We start from the raw sequence: 13388 nt of genomic DNA, 5'->3' as shown, positions 1-13388 counted from the left end.
GGCCTGTTTCAACTGTGGCTTATACGCAAACATCAATAAAGCCTTGACTTTCTTAGAAAAGAGACGTACTACACCTGCAATGACGCAGACAGGCAAATGCCTCCTAAAACTATGGCAACAAAAATATTTTCAGTGTGAAATGAGTCTGGGGTGTTTTTCCTTTGACCTGGAACGTTTGTTTTCACTGCAAATGAAGCATGCAGAAATGTACAAACTTATATATTTTGGAGCACAAACATAAAGAGTTTTGTTTTTGTTTGGATTCATTATTATTTTATTATACATTTTGTTATGCCTTAAAACGGTATGTACACAGAAATATGAAATTTAGACCAAATGTCTTTTATGTGCACAGATTCCTTGGCTCATGATCTAGACATCCCGCATACCTTCATTTATTTCTGCCTGGAAAAGTTTTCTGCCATATTGGATTTTTTTGAAAAACATACTTTTGCAGACCAGTCCTAGTTTTTTTTTTGCCAGATCTGCACCAAATTTGGCATCCCATTAAGAGTGCCTGTATAAACAGTCATGAAAACATGCTGAACTTTTAATTTAACATGACTGCCAAACACCAATAAATAATGTTGGGGGTGGCTTATTTTGTTACAATGGATAATTAAAAAGTAACTGTAATGGAATTTAGTGCATGTATGTATAATTTATAAGTCAATTTGTAGTGCCAAAATAATGATAAACATTAATGTCTGTAACTGGGACTATTGGTTCAGTTACCCTGACATTTTGCATGCAATCATTTATCGAGATCTCAGAGAGGTACATGAGGACAACCGAAAACAAAACTTGGGTTTTATGTAAGGACAAAAAAAAATAAAATAAAAAATAAATAAATAAATAATAATAAAAAAAAATCAAAGTTTCATCTCATTTGAACAGAAGGCGGCGCAATAACAGTGGACGACAAGAGATAACATGATTGCGATTAATGTTTATGAATTTGTTTAAACATTAAGTGTCAGTAAAAAAAAAGACAACATCTTTAGAATATGAACAATACTTGACTTTTTAGCTTAAGTGGTGCGTATTCGGACCCTGATAATTTCTTCTTGCAGCTTTATATCATTTAGCTCACTGTCAAAACTAACATTCGTTTTTTTTATTTATTCAGGAATGCAACAGGCACCGTGTAAACCCTTCTGGAAAGGGTCCACATTCAGAAACGCATTAAACTTTCAGCATTCCTCACTGTTCCCTAAGGTCCGTCATTATTTTAATTAACGTCTTCTTGCGCAGTATGTGTTCACTCTTGATTGATGGCTAAATTCAGATAAGTGCAGATGCGACGTGCTGTCAGGTGCCGGCACACGGACTGCACTTTTTATGGCTGCACTCTTTCTCCTTTTTTTTTTTTTTTTTTTTTCTCCAGCCGTTTTTTTTTAACTCATCGCTAAAAATGGATCCCGGTTCCTTCCTCATCACAGGCCTCATCATCAGCAGATTGGAGAACGGGCGATGAGCCAGGATTATTCATCTCTTAAAGGCACCCAGCCCTTTTCTTTTTGTCGCTCTCTCTTTCTTTCATCGTTCACTGTTCTTTCACGCTCAGGTGTAGGCTAATCACGCACAGGAGCGTCTCCAGCCATCAGTAACTAGCACAGGCCCCCCATCAATGTCCCCATATTTTGATGGGTGTTTAAATATCCTATAAATAAATAGCCTAACTTTACCTGCTGTACAGTCCCTCATAAACCGCGTGCACAAAACTGCTTAGTCGCTGACAAATTGATTGACATTTGAAAGTTGTTTCCTACATAGGCCTAGATCGTAAATATCCACTTACTCCAGCGCCCACTTTATTTCTGATTTAAAAATGATTTGGCTGAGAAACCACTGCAAACGAATCAGTGCGTGCGTGAATCGAATGAATCAAACTGAATCGCGAACAATTTCAGATCCCTTTTACAAACCAGATCAAAAGATTGATTGATTCGCGATCAGAAATCGCTAATTCTACACAGCTGATAGAAAACACATTGGTTGCTGAAATTAGATTATATAATCTCCACACACATCCCAGTGTCTTACTAAATGTTATTAGATCGAATGTGAAGAATTCTGGGCTGAGGACGAATTGATAGGCTATAACAAACATTTCTCTCCTTCAATAGCCTAATTGAAAAAAGAATAGGACAGACTGTTAGTGCCAACGCTGAGCTCCAAGAGAACAGGGTTTATGCCACCATTTCATTACTCCATCATCCAGAGAAAAGTCCATCAATAGATAATTTTGGGGTCATTTGGCTGCTGTCCAAATCAGTGGGTCAGGACTCATATTATGTTTGACAGTGATCTACTGCTGCTGACGACACTGAGAACATTCACAGCCCACACAGAGAAACAGTGTAAAGTTTACAACGTGTAACCAAAGTTGTTTGCCTGTTATTCAATTCACTGTCCTAGACACTCTTAATATCCCAGAAGATCATATGAGGAGCAACCTGGTCCGTTCTAAACTATAATTTAATCGTTTAAACCCTCCAGGTTCTGTGCACAGCAGAATCATTCAGTCCTTTTTGCCATGTTTGCCTGCCTTCTTTCACTGCCTCAAATGTTTCCTATTATGTCTTTCATTTTTCCCGCTGTAAATGCTCCACTCTCAAGAGCCTCTGCCAATGTTTGAAATACTCCAAAGTTTTCATTTTGCATCATTCACCCCCAAAGTATGCTTAAGTCAGTCTCCTTCAAACAGTGCCATGAACTGATTAGAAAAATATGGACAATTACAGACAGCTTAACCTCTTTTCTGAAAAAACTGAGGCTGGTTTGTATTTCCTCAGTCTCTAACCTGAGTCCGGAGAAGAGCCAAGGAAAATAAATGTTAATGGTGTATTCCACAGTGTGGGTTTTATATTATTAACATTAAGGACAGCTTCCAAAAAACATATGTGGCAAAAAAACATAAAAACAATCTCATCGACCATGCTGGCATATCCCTAATGCCTCCAAAGGTCATTTTAGGCTGACTCCAATGCAATATGAGTTTTATTGAAATATTTTCAGGGCTTTTGGTGTAAGGAGAAAGCAAGAACAACAGACAAACATCCATTGCTAAGAATACAAAACAATTTAGTTGCCAGTGGTTATTGGACACTTTTATATTGGTGTCCTTTACCTGCTCAGTGATTTTTAATAATATTATTAGTAAGAATTTCAAAAAGTCTGTGTTATGTTTTCTTACGTGTGTTATCTGTGGAGTAAAGTAAGCCAAGGTAATGGTAATATTTTGTGCAGTGCACACTCATTTTTTTTTTGTCTTCTATTTTAATCCATTTTAAAATATAATTTATTTCTCTTATGGCAAAGATGAATTTTAAGAAGCTATTACTTCAGTCTTAAGTGTCACATGTTTCTTCAGAAATCATTCTATAATATGCTGATTTGGTGAATAAAAGAAATTCTTATTATCTTTGAAAAATATCATTTAATATTTTTGAAAACAGTTGTGCTGCTAAAACAAGTACCTGCTACTGACAATACATATGCCGATACAGTGTGCATTTAAGACACTACTGCTGCACAAAAAGCATATAAAATAACCCATAGCAGATCTATACAGGTGGAGCTGGGGAAGGTGTAGGGTTTCATGGATCTCTGAAAGTGCACTGCAAACTGCTCTAGTGAATGCAAATGTAAAGCAGCAAGCCTATTGGCTGCGTACGCAACACGAACTAGTCAGTTTGTGCCAAGTAGTTAACGCTGTAAATATCATCAGTTTGTGTTAAGGAACCATCAGCCTGCGCCATCTAGAGTTGCATCACAGAACTTGGCATTGATTTAATTCATTTCTGTATATCATCAATTACACACTGATCTGTTAGACCAGAAGTTGTTATACTGAAATATCTTAAAAATGATCTTAATTGATTGGTACTGAATACCTAAAATGGATCAGAGTTATAGACAACATAACTGAGAGGAGTTGGATTGTGTAGTATTTAAAGCTCATTACCAGACACAAGAATAATGATGGCTCCAACCCAACAAGGGTTGGGAACAAAGAAGGGAATTGATTTGAGTTGCCTATCCACAAAAACATATGTGACCCTGGACCACAAAACCAGTCTTAAGTAGGTATATTTGTAACAATAGCCAATGTATGGGTCAAAATTATTGATTTTTCTTTTATGCCAAAAATCATTAGGATATTAAATAAAGATCATGTCCCATGAACATATTTTGTAAATTTCCTATCGTAAATATATAAAAATTAATTTTTTGATTAGTAATATGCATTGCTAAGGACTTCATTTGGACAACTTTAAAGGCTTTAAATAGTTGTATCTCAGACAAATATTGTCCTATCCTAACAAGCCATACATCAATGGAAAACTTATTTATTCAGTCTTCAGATGATGTATAAATGTCAATTTAAAAATATTTTACCCTTATGACTGATTTTGTGGTCCAGGGTCACATATCTTGTTCTGCTGGAATATGTACAGTATACTGAGTTTAAATGACACCTGTTAGTAAATACAGTTGTCAAACACTAACTACGTGAGTAGCAAAAGTTTACCCCCCCCCCCATGTGTCAAGTACACAATGTAAATCATCATGTGTCCAGTACATACAGTAAATCATCATGCTCAGTGTTTAAATTTACACAGTTTGTATGTAATTTAAGTCTCGGGTCACCTCTAGCTTTCTTATAAGAGGATAACCATGAGGTTTCTAATGAGAAGCAAAACAAGAATTTCCTGCTTTCCAGAACATTTTTCTCTCCTAAACAAAATTCCGTGATAATTCTAAACAGCTGTGTATCACACCTCTGATACTGACAGCATGCGTGAGTACACACAATTATGTTTTGCACTGGCCCTGACCCAATGCCCTACTTGAGTGTGCCACCTGATTCAAATATTACCCTGCCAGCCTTTTATTTCTTCTTTACTGAGCAACAGAACTGGTGCAGCAGCAGCAATTCATTTCTCTGCTAAATCGTCAACCAGCTGACCTCAGATCCGCATAGTCATATTTCCTCTATTGTGTGATGTCATGGTGCAGATAAGAGTGACAGTCAGGCAGCATTCAAGAGCTTTTTTGGCAGCACATGCTGCCAGAGTGCTCTCAGGGGAATGGACTCAGCCCAAGTACTGGGAAAGCAAACCTGCAAAACAAAGCTGCCAATTCCTAACCCCTCTTTTATCTGTGGTATAGGAGAGGTAGACAGATTTGTGTAGGAAACACAGACACACGAGCAGGCTCATTTGAAATATTGTGGATAAAATAGATTTTAAAAAAAGTTCAAAGGAGTTAAAATTGACTAAATTACATATTAGACACAATATTGACAGTTACTTTGTCTGTTTGTGCTCCTCCAACTAAAATGAAACCAAAGGAGAATCAGGCAAACATTACGAATCTCCCAAGTAATACAAAGTACAGAATACCTAAGAAATCACTCCCAAAATTAAAATCACTTGTCGCCACCTAATGGCTCAATTATGTAACCTGCAAAATGCCAACCAATGTGCATTTTTTTTATTCTAAAGTAATCTATTTGAACTATGAAAATAATATTTTGATTTGTAAACAGCAAACATTCACTCTTAATCATGCATACTTCTGCCTTCTTGCTTTGTCATATTCAACCATTTTCATGAATCATGTAAATCATACATTTTAAAACCAAAGAAGCAAAATTCAACAAAAATAGAGTGGTTGCATTACTTATTATTTCGACCATGTAACATCTGAATCAAATAATAAATGTTTAGCTTCTTACCTCACACTCTTTCACCTTTCAAAACAACAGTCACGTTGAAATTCTCCTATGGCTACCATCTTTGATTGGCCATCTTAGTCATTTTGACATTAATAATAATGGTAATAATAATAATTATTATTATTATCATCATTATTAGTAGTAGTAGTTTTTAGTAAATGTAAAATGTTTAGTATATGTAAAAATGTTCTTTTCAATAGCTAAGCGCTATTGAAATTGTAAGGTGTGTCTTCTGACCAGCCTCTGACGAGACAGCTGACCTAACACAAAATGTATTTCTTTATGTAGGCCTAGCCTATGTAATTTATGCAAGAAATATTAAACGTGAACATTTGGGGCCTGTTAATTCTTCGTAGGCTTATGTCGCTTAGGCTATTACAGCTGATATGATTTGAAAGATTCCAGATCTTCCAATTGTGATAACTAATCTCTGGTTAATTTGGTTCTTCAAATGAATTTTGAAGATTTTATTAAAATATCTGGATTAAGTTGATTACTGAACGTTCTCATCTCATGATTTATCGATGTTTTTGTATCTTATTTGTATCGATGGCGGCAAGACAGCAACGTAATGACATCATATAATTTAAAAAGACACGTGTTTAAAATCTTGACACATTTCTGGATCTTTATCCACCTGTTTCCTCAACACCGAAGTAAGCCTGTGGGTGAGACTTCCATTTTATTAGCCACTATAGGTAAATAATGAAGAGAATAACAATGTGCAGTAAACGGTAAAACTGTTTGCAGTACAAACCAGTGTGTTCTTAATTAAGATAACAGATTAAAATAATATGATAGGACACATCAATTGTCAATATCAAGCAGTAAAACGAACTGTTTTGTACATCTAAAAATAGCCGGACGCAAATGAGACCGGAAGCTAGACCCATAGAATTTACAAATGGCAGCGTCCATTTTTACGTCAGGAAAAAGGTGGATAAGGAAACAAGTTTACTGACCTGTTGCTATGACAGCAACTCCGGGATGAGCTTTGAAGAACCAATCAATAAAAGATCAAGCGGAATCGTCAACAATCAAATCCAGCTAACTGAGTTAGTGACGTACGAAAAACAGACCCAAGGTATTTGTAGCAACAACAACAACTCAATTACAATATTACAATACAAGCCATATTTTATTGTATGCATCATCTCATAAATAAAACATCATGTTAATAAAGTCCATACAGTCAGCGTTTTGTCTGAATACTGTTATATTTCCTGATTGAGCAACATCTAATGGCTCTTTTCCACTGCATGGTACGGCTCAGTACGGTTCACTTTTGGGGGGTTTTCCGCTGGGTACAGTACCTAGTACCTGGTACTTTTTTAGTACCACCTTGGTTGAGTTTCCAACTGAACCGTACCATTACCAAATTGTGACGTGTAAACCCTGCTGATCACGGATTGGCCGGAGAGAATCGTCACTACCTGCGTCCCTGAACTTGCGACACAAACACAAAAGAACCACTAGATTTAAATCAGCACAGCCATCGAACGCAACTGTTTTGAACAAGCGCACCTTTTTTTAACCACCAAAAAGTTTTGTTGTCTTGTGGAAGTACAGACGTTCTGCTTGTTGATAACAGAGGAGCGGATCCAGTGAGAGCTTGATGGGGCAACGCGGAATGAAAACGTTTTTTTAGGAGTCGTGGCAGTAGAGGCGTTACAACAATAACGACATGTGAATAATCCCGCCCACTCTAAAATGATACTAAACTACAGTGGAAATGCAAACCGAGCTGAGCCGTGCCGTACCGTACTGAAGCTGTGCCGAGGAGAGTCGTACCACGCAGTGGAAAAGCGCCATAAGACTCTTCAGGTATGAATTGCGTTTTACTAGAATTACAGTTTCCTTATGGAAACTAGGCTATAGCCTAAGTGTTATGTATAAGCTACGTTGTTGAATTAATGATTTATATGAACAACAATCAAAATATAGTGTTCCTGTGGCTCAGTGGAATAGCATTGTGTTAGCAGCGCAAAAGGTCCTGAGTTCAATTCCCAGGGAGCACACACACTGGTAAAAAATGTATACCCTGAATCCACTCTAAGTTGCTTTGGATAAAAGCGTCTGCTAAATACAAATACATACAAAGAAATTGTGGAGGCAGCAGAACCCTGAAGGTCCTCATCTACACTGAACAAACGTATAAACGCAACATTTTGTTTTTGCCCCCATTTTTCATGAGCTGAACTCAAAGATCTAAGACTTTTTCTATGTACACAAAAGGCCTATTTCTCTCAAATATTGTTCACAAATCTGTCTAAATCTGTGTTAGTGAGCACTTCTCCTTTGCCGAGATAATCCATCCACCTCACAGGTGTGGCATATCAAGATGCTGATTAGACAGCATAATTATTGCACTGGTGTGCCTTAGGCTAGCCACAATAAAAGGCCACTCTAAAATGTGCAGTTTTATCACACAGCACAATGCCACAGATGTCCCAAGTTTTGAGGGAGCGTGCAGTTGGCATGCTGACTGAAGGAATGTCCTCCAGAGCTGTTGCCTGTGAATTGAATGTTAATTTCTCTACCATAAGCCGTCTCCAAAGGCGTTTCAGAGAATTTGGCAGTACATCCAACCGGCCTCACAACCGCAGACCACATGTAACCACACCAGCCCAAGGCCTCCACATCCAGCATCTTCACCTCCAAGATCGTCTGAGACCAGTCACCCGGACAGCTGCTGCAACAGTCGGTTTGCATAACCAAAGATTCTCTGGTTTTCATTGTACAGGGCAGATGGCAGACAGCGTGTATGGTGCTGTGTGGGTGAGCGGTTTGCTGATGTCAATGTTGTGGATCGAGTGGCCCATGGTGGCAGTGGGGTTATGGTATGGGCAGGCATATGTTATGGATATAAGGTGCATTTTATTGATGGCATTTTGAATGTACAGAGATACCGTGACGAGATCCTGAGGCCCATTGTTGTGCCATTCATCCACGACCATCACCTCATGTTGCAGCATGATATTGCACGGCCCCATGTTGCAAGGAGCTGTACACAATTACTGGAACCTGAAAACATCCCAGTTCTTGCATGGCCAGCATACTCACCGGACATGTCACCCATTAAGCGTGTTTGGGATGCTCTGGATCGGCGTATATGACAGCATGTTCCGGTTCCTGCCAATATCCAGCAACTTCGCACAACCATTAAAGAGGAATGGACAAACATTCCACAGGCCACAATCAACAACCTGAACAACTCTATACGAAGGAGATGTGTTGCACTGCGTGAGGCAAATGGTGGTCACACAAGATACTGACTAACCCCATACAGGAAAACTGCACATTTTAGAGTGGCCTTTTATTGTGGCCAGCCTAAGGCACACCTGTGCAATAATCATGCTGTCTAATCAGCATCTTGATATGCCACACCTGTGAGGTGGATGGATTATCTAGGCAAAGGAGAAGTGCTTACTAACACAGATTTAGACAGATTTGTGAACAATATTTGAGAGAGATGGGCCTTTTTTTGTGTACATAGAAAAAGTCTTAATGAGAGTTTGAGTTCAGCTCATGAAAAATGGGGGCAAAAACAAAAGTGTTGCGTTTATAATTTTGTTCAGTGTAGTAAAGCAAAAATGTCACAGTGAGCATACCAACCTACCAAGTCAAGAGAAGCACCCATGCCTGAGTCTTTCCCAGAGGAAGAACCCATGGTAGTGTGTTCCCCAGAGGAGGAACCCATGGTACTGCCTACTACATGGAACTGTGTTCTCCAGAGGAGAAACCTATGGTAGTACATTCCCCTGAGGAGGAACCCATGGTAGTGTGTTTCTTAGAGAAAGCATCTGAGCCAAAGATACAGGCAGTGATACATTGTAGTTTATATACATTTAGGGGGCAGTGCTTAGAAATTGAGACAAAGCACCTGGGTGACGCATGCAAATGAAGTATTCAGTTATAGCAACCTGCCCCATTTCACCAGTCCTAATCCAATCAGCATAACTACTCAAAGACTGGGGCAGAGGCACCAAGAGCCATTACAAACAAAAGGTGATAGTCTCAGTAATCTGGTTCATTTGACTAACAATAAGAGAACAGGAACAGGCCGGAAACTCGTCAAAGACTTTGCTTAAGAGAATCATTTGTCTGATGTCATCATATTTACCCTAAATGCTCAATACAATGTACTTCACCTTAGTTTTTCATGTGATGCTATGTCAGAATATAGGATCATCATATTTTAAACAGATTCTTAAATTTGTAATTCCACACTATCAATAAGTAAAATTAAGAGTTTATTGAGGGAAAATTTTTAGTTAATAGTGAATGTGTGTCCCCTAATTTTTAACTATTGCCAAACTCTTTTAAATTCAATATAAACATTAGTCTGTATCTAGTATCATACCCTTTTAATTCATAGACCACTCATGTTGAAATGGTTGAAGCATTACATGACTATGTCTGTTTTGTTTTTTCAACAGGACAACTTAGATGTATATAAGCTTAGAAGGAGGAAAAATATGAACAGAGGTCAGAGGATTCTTTAACCAATGTCCAAACAGCCATATTTATTTGAGAAGTCAGCAATAAATAAATGAATAAAGCAATGAAGACAAAAAAAACTTTTGTGTTTCGTCAGCTGCCAAATGCAGACCAAATGCAAAGAGCTCATTCGAACCCTTACCCAAGAGCCTGTCCATGGTCCCAGCCCAGTTTGTGTAGACAGCAGAGCCCTCATGCCCCTCGAAAAGGACCGTTGCAACTGTGGCAAAGTCCAACTGAAAACATTCGTATTTTTTTTTTTTTTTTTTTTTTTATTCTATACTTGTATATGTACATTAGTAAGAAATTATCTGTGCATTAGTAAAAATAAATAAAAAAAACTATTCATTTATCAAGGACAATATACATAAATTGGCATCATTGTTATATAAATATGACAGATTGAGCCATTTTCAGATCAAATATCACTATTTTTACAACAATTAAAAAAAAATTGTGTAAAAAAACAAAACAACAAAACCCCACTGTTTTCTCATGAAAATTTCTTGCCTTTTTTATTAGATGAAAATATTTCACTCATAGCTACACTCTAAAAAATACTGGGTTAAAAAGAACCCAACTTGGGTTATTTGGCAACTCAGCGCTGGGTAAATATTGGACAGAACACATGCTGGGTTCATTTGGGTTAAATGTTTTTACCCAACATGCTGGCTTGTTTTTATTTAAGTCAACTATTATTTAAAAATTACTATATTGCTGGCTTAAAATATTGGCTTAAAATTAAAAATCACACACAGAATTACATGAGGCAACAGCAATAATCAAAAGATGACCATTTATTAATAAGCAAGAACACCCATGAACAAAAACATAAGACAAATTTAATTTATTTGGGTGAATACAGCATAATTTACAATATTACATAAATTAACAAAAACATAAGACAAATTTAATTTATTTGGGTGAATACAGCATAATTTACAATATTACATAAATTTAAAGTGCTGGTGTCACAAAAATCTGAGCCAGTGATTCCCGGCTGCTGTTCGAAAGGAATACCGTTGCCTCGCGTTTCACTCTCAGATCCCCTATGAATAGAATACATGGAGTCATGTCTTTATCTCTGTTTTGCATAGTAAAACTACCACATCTCTGTTGCCTAATATCATTCACAATAGCCCCAATCCTTAAGTACTGAAAGTGGGTTAAAGGAATAGTTCACTCAGAAATGAAAATGATGTCTTTACTCACCCTCATGTTATTCCAAATGTTGTTTACATGAACCGAAAGCAAGCGCATACATTGTGATACTCTCTCCACAATTGCAGCGCACTGTTGCAGACAGGATGAAGAGGAGAAGAATTGTTGAATAAAATCATTATTTTTGTTTTCTTTGTGCACAATAAGTATTCTCGTAGCTTCGTACGGTTGAATCCCTGATGTCACATGGACTATTTTACTGCTGTCCTTGCTACGTTTGTGTTGTTGTCGCCTATGGATGGTCTGAGAGCTCTCGGATTCAATCAAAAATATCTTAAAGGGGTCATCGGATGCAAGTTGATATGATTCTTTATGGTCTTAATGAAAAGTCTGTAACATAGTTTGGTTAAAATTTCTCAATAGTAGTGAAAAATAAACCCTTTTTACCCTGTCAAAACAGCTCTTTTCAGAGCAAGCTGTTTTGTAGCACTTTTCTTTAAATGCAAAGAGCTCTGCTGACCCTGCCTATCTCTTCTGAGCTCCTCTCTGAGGTACTGCTTACTTTAGCCACATTCATTGTGAAACTTGCTAATAAGCACATTATTAGGAAAGCCAATTTGCAGAGATTCATTAAAAAAGCTCATACTCACTTCTTCTGTAGAAGCTGGATCACATTTACATTTATGCATTTAGCAGATGCTTTTATCCAAAGCAACTAAAAGTGCATTCAGGCTTACATTTTTTGACCTAACGTGTTCCCTGGGAATTGAACCCACAACCTTTTGAACTGCTACCACAATGCTCTGCCAATGAGCCACAGGAACACCTATTTCATGAATGATTTGTGCGAACATAGACACATTCAGGGAGATCGGGGGCACATTCCCTTCAAAAACAAACATAATCTACTGTGTCTTCAGCAGCTCAGATGTCAGGAGTAAATGATGACTGCTATGTTCATTATTACATTCAACAACAGAACACCTCAATCGCTTAGGAGACATTCTTGTCTACATCTGCTCTGGTGGTGAAACAATGGCGGGCTGATGACAGCTCACTCAGGGTGGGTCTAAGGTAAGACACCAGTCCAGTCTGTGCTGAAACGCAACTGTCAATCAAACTATCATGGGAGGGGCATCTGAGATCGGCTCGATTTGAGAAAGGGGAAATGATTTAACGAGAATAAAAAAAAAAAACACTGGCTGGATTTTTGTCATTATAGTGTGGTTGTGTACACACACTGCCGACACACATTTCAGTTCAAACAACTTGTAAAAGTGCATGTAGCATCCAATGACCCCTTTAATTTGTGTTCTGAAGATGAAAGAAGGTGTTAAGGGAATTTCTACCGAGGGGAACGTGATCGCGATTTCTACCGAGGGGACCCCCTGGAACTTTTACTCCCTTTGGGGAAAGGGGAGTTTTATTTTAGCTCTCAGTTAGATTGACCCAGCCACTAACCCAACTGCTGGGTAACACAAAAACTACTCAGCAAATCACCCAGCAGGCTCAACCCAGTGGTTGGGTAGAAAAAAATAATCCAGCAATTTTTATAAATGACCCAGCAGCTTAGATACAGAAAAACTCTAGCACCTGGGTAAAAAAATATAAAAAAATAACCCAGTAAAAAAAAGACCCAACAAGCTAAACCCAGCATTTGGGTTGGGAAAACAAAACAACAACAACAAAAAAACAAAATAGATGGGGGAAAAATGATTGAGAAATTCACACCCTTCGCATCAGATGCTTATCATCATTCATAGGTAATGATAAAAGGGACAAAAGTCTGTATTGACTTTAATTAGTCAATAACCCCCATTGTTCACTGCTCTACATTAATTAGGGGTATATCTTGTGCAAATATGTTAACCCAAACACCCTTCAACACATATCTCATTTCATAAAAATGATTAAAAGCATTAAAGTCTTTTTATTGGATCAGAAAATACTTTGCAGTGAAAAAAGACCTAGATCCAGATGT

Source organism: Cyprinus carpio, chromosome B5 (assembly GCF_018340385.1).
Source record: "Cyprinus carpio isolate SPL01 chromosome B5, ASM1834038v1, whole genome shotgun sequence".
In the NCBI taxonomy this organism is placed as follows: Eukaryota; Metazoa; Chordata; class Actinopteri; order Cypriniformes; family Cyprinidae; genus Cyprinus; species Cyprinus carpio.
The sequence above is the reverse complement of the archived record's forward strand: the minus strand, read 5'-3'. Positions refer to the sequence as shown.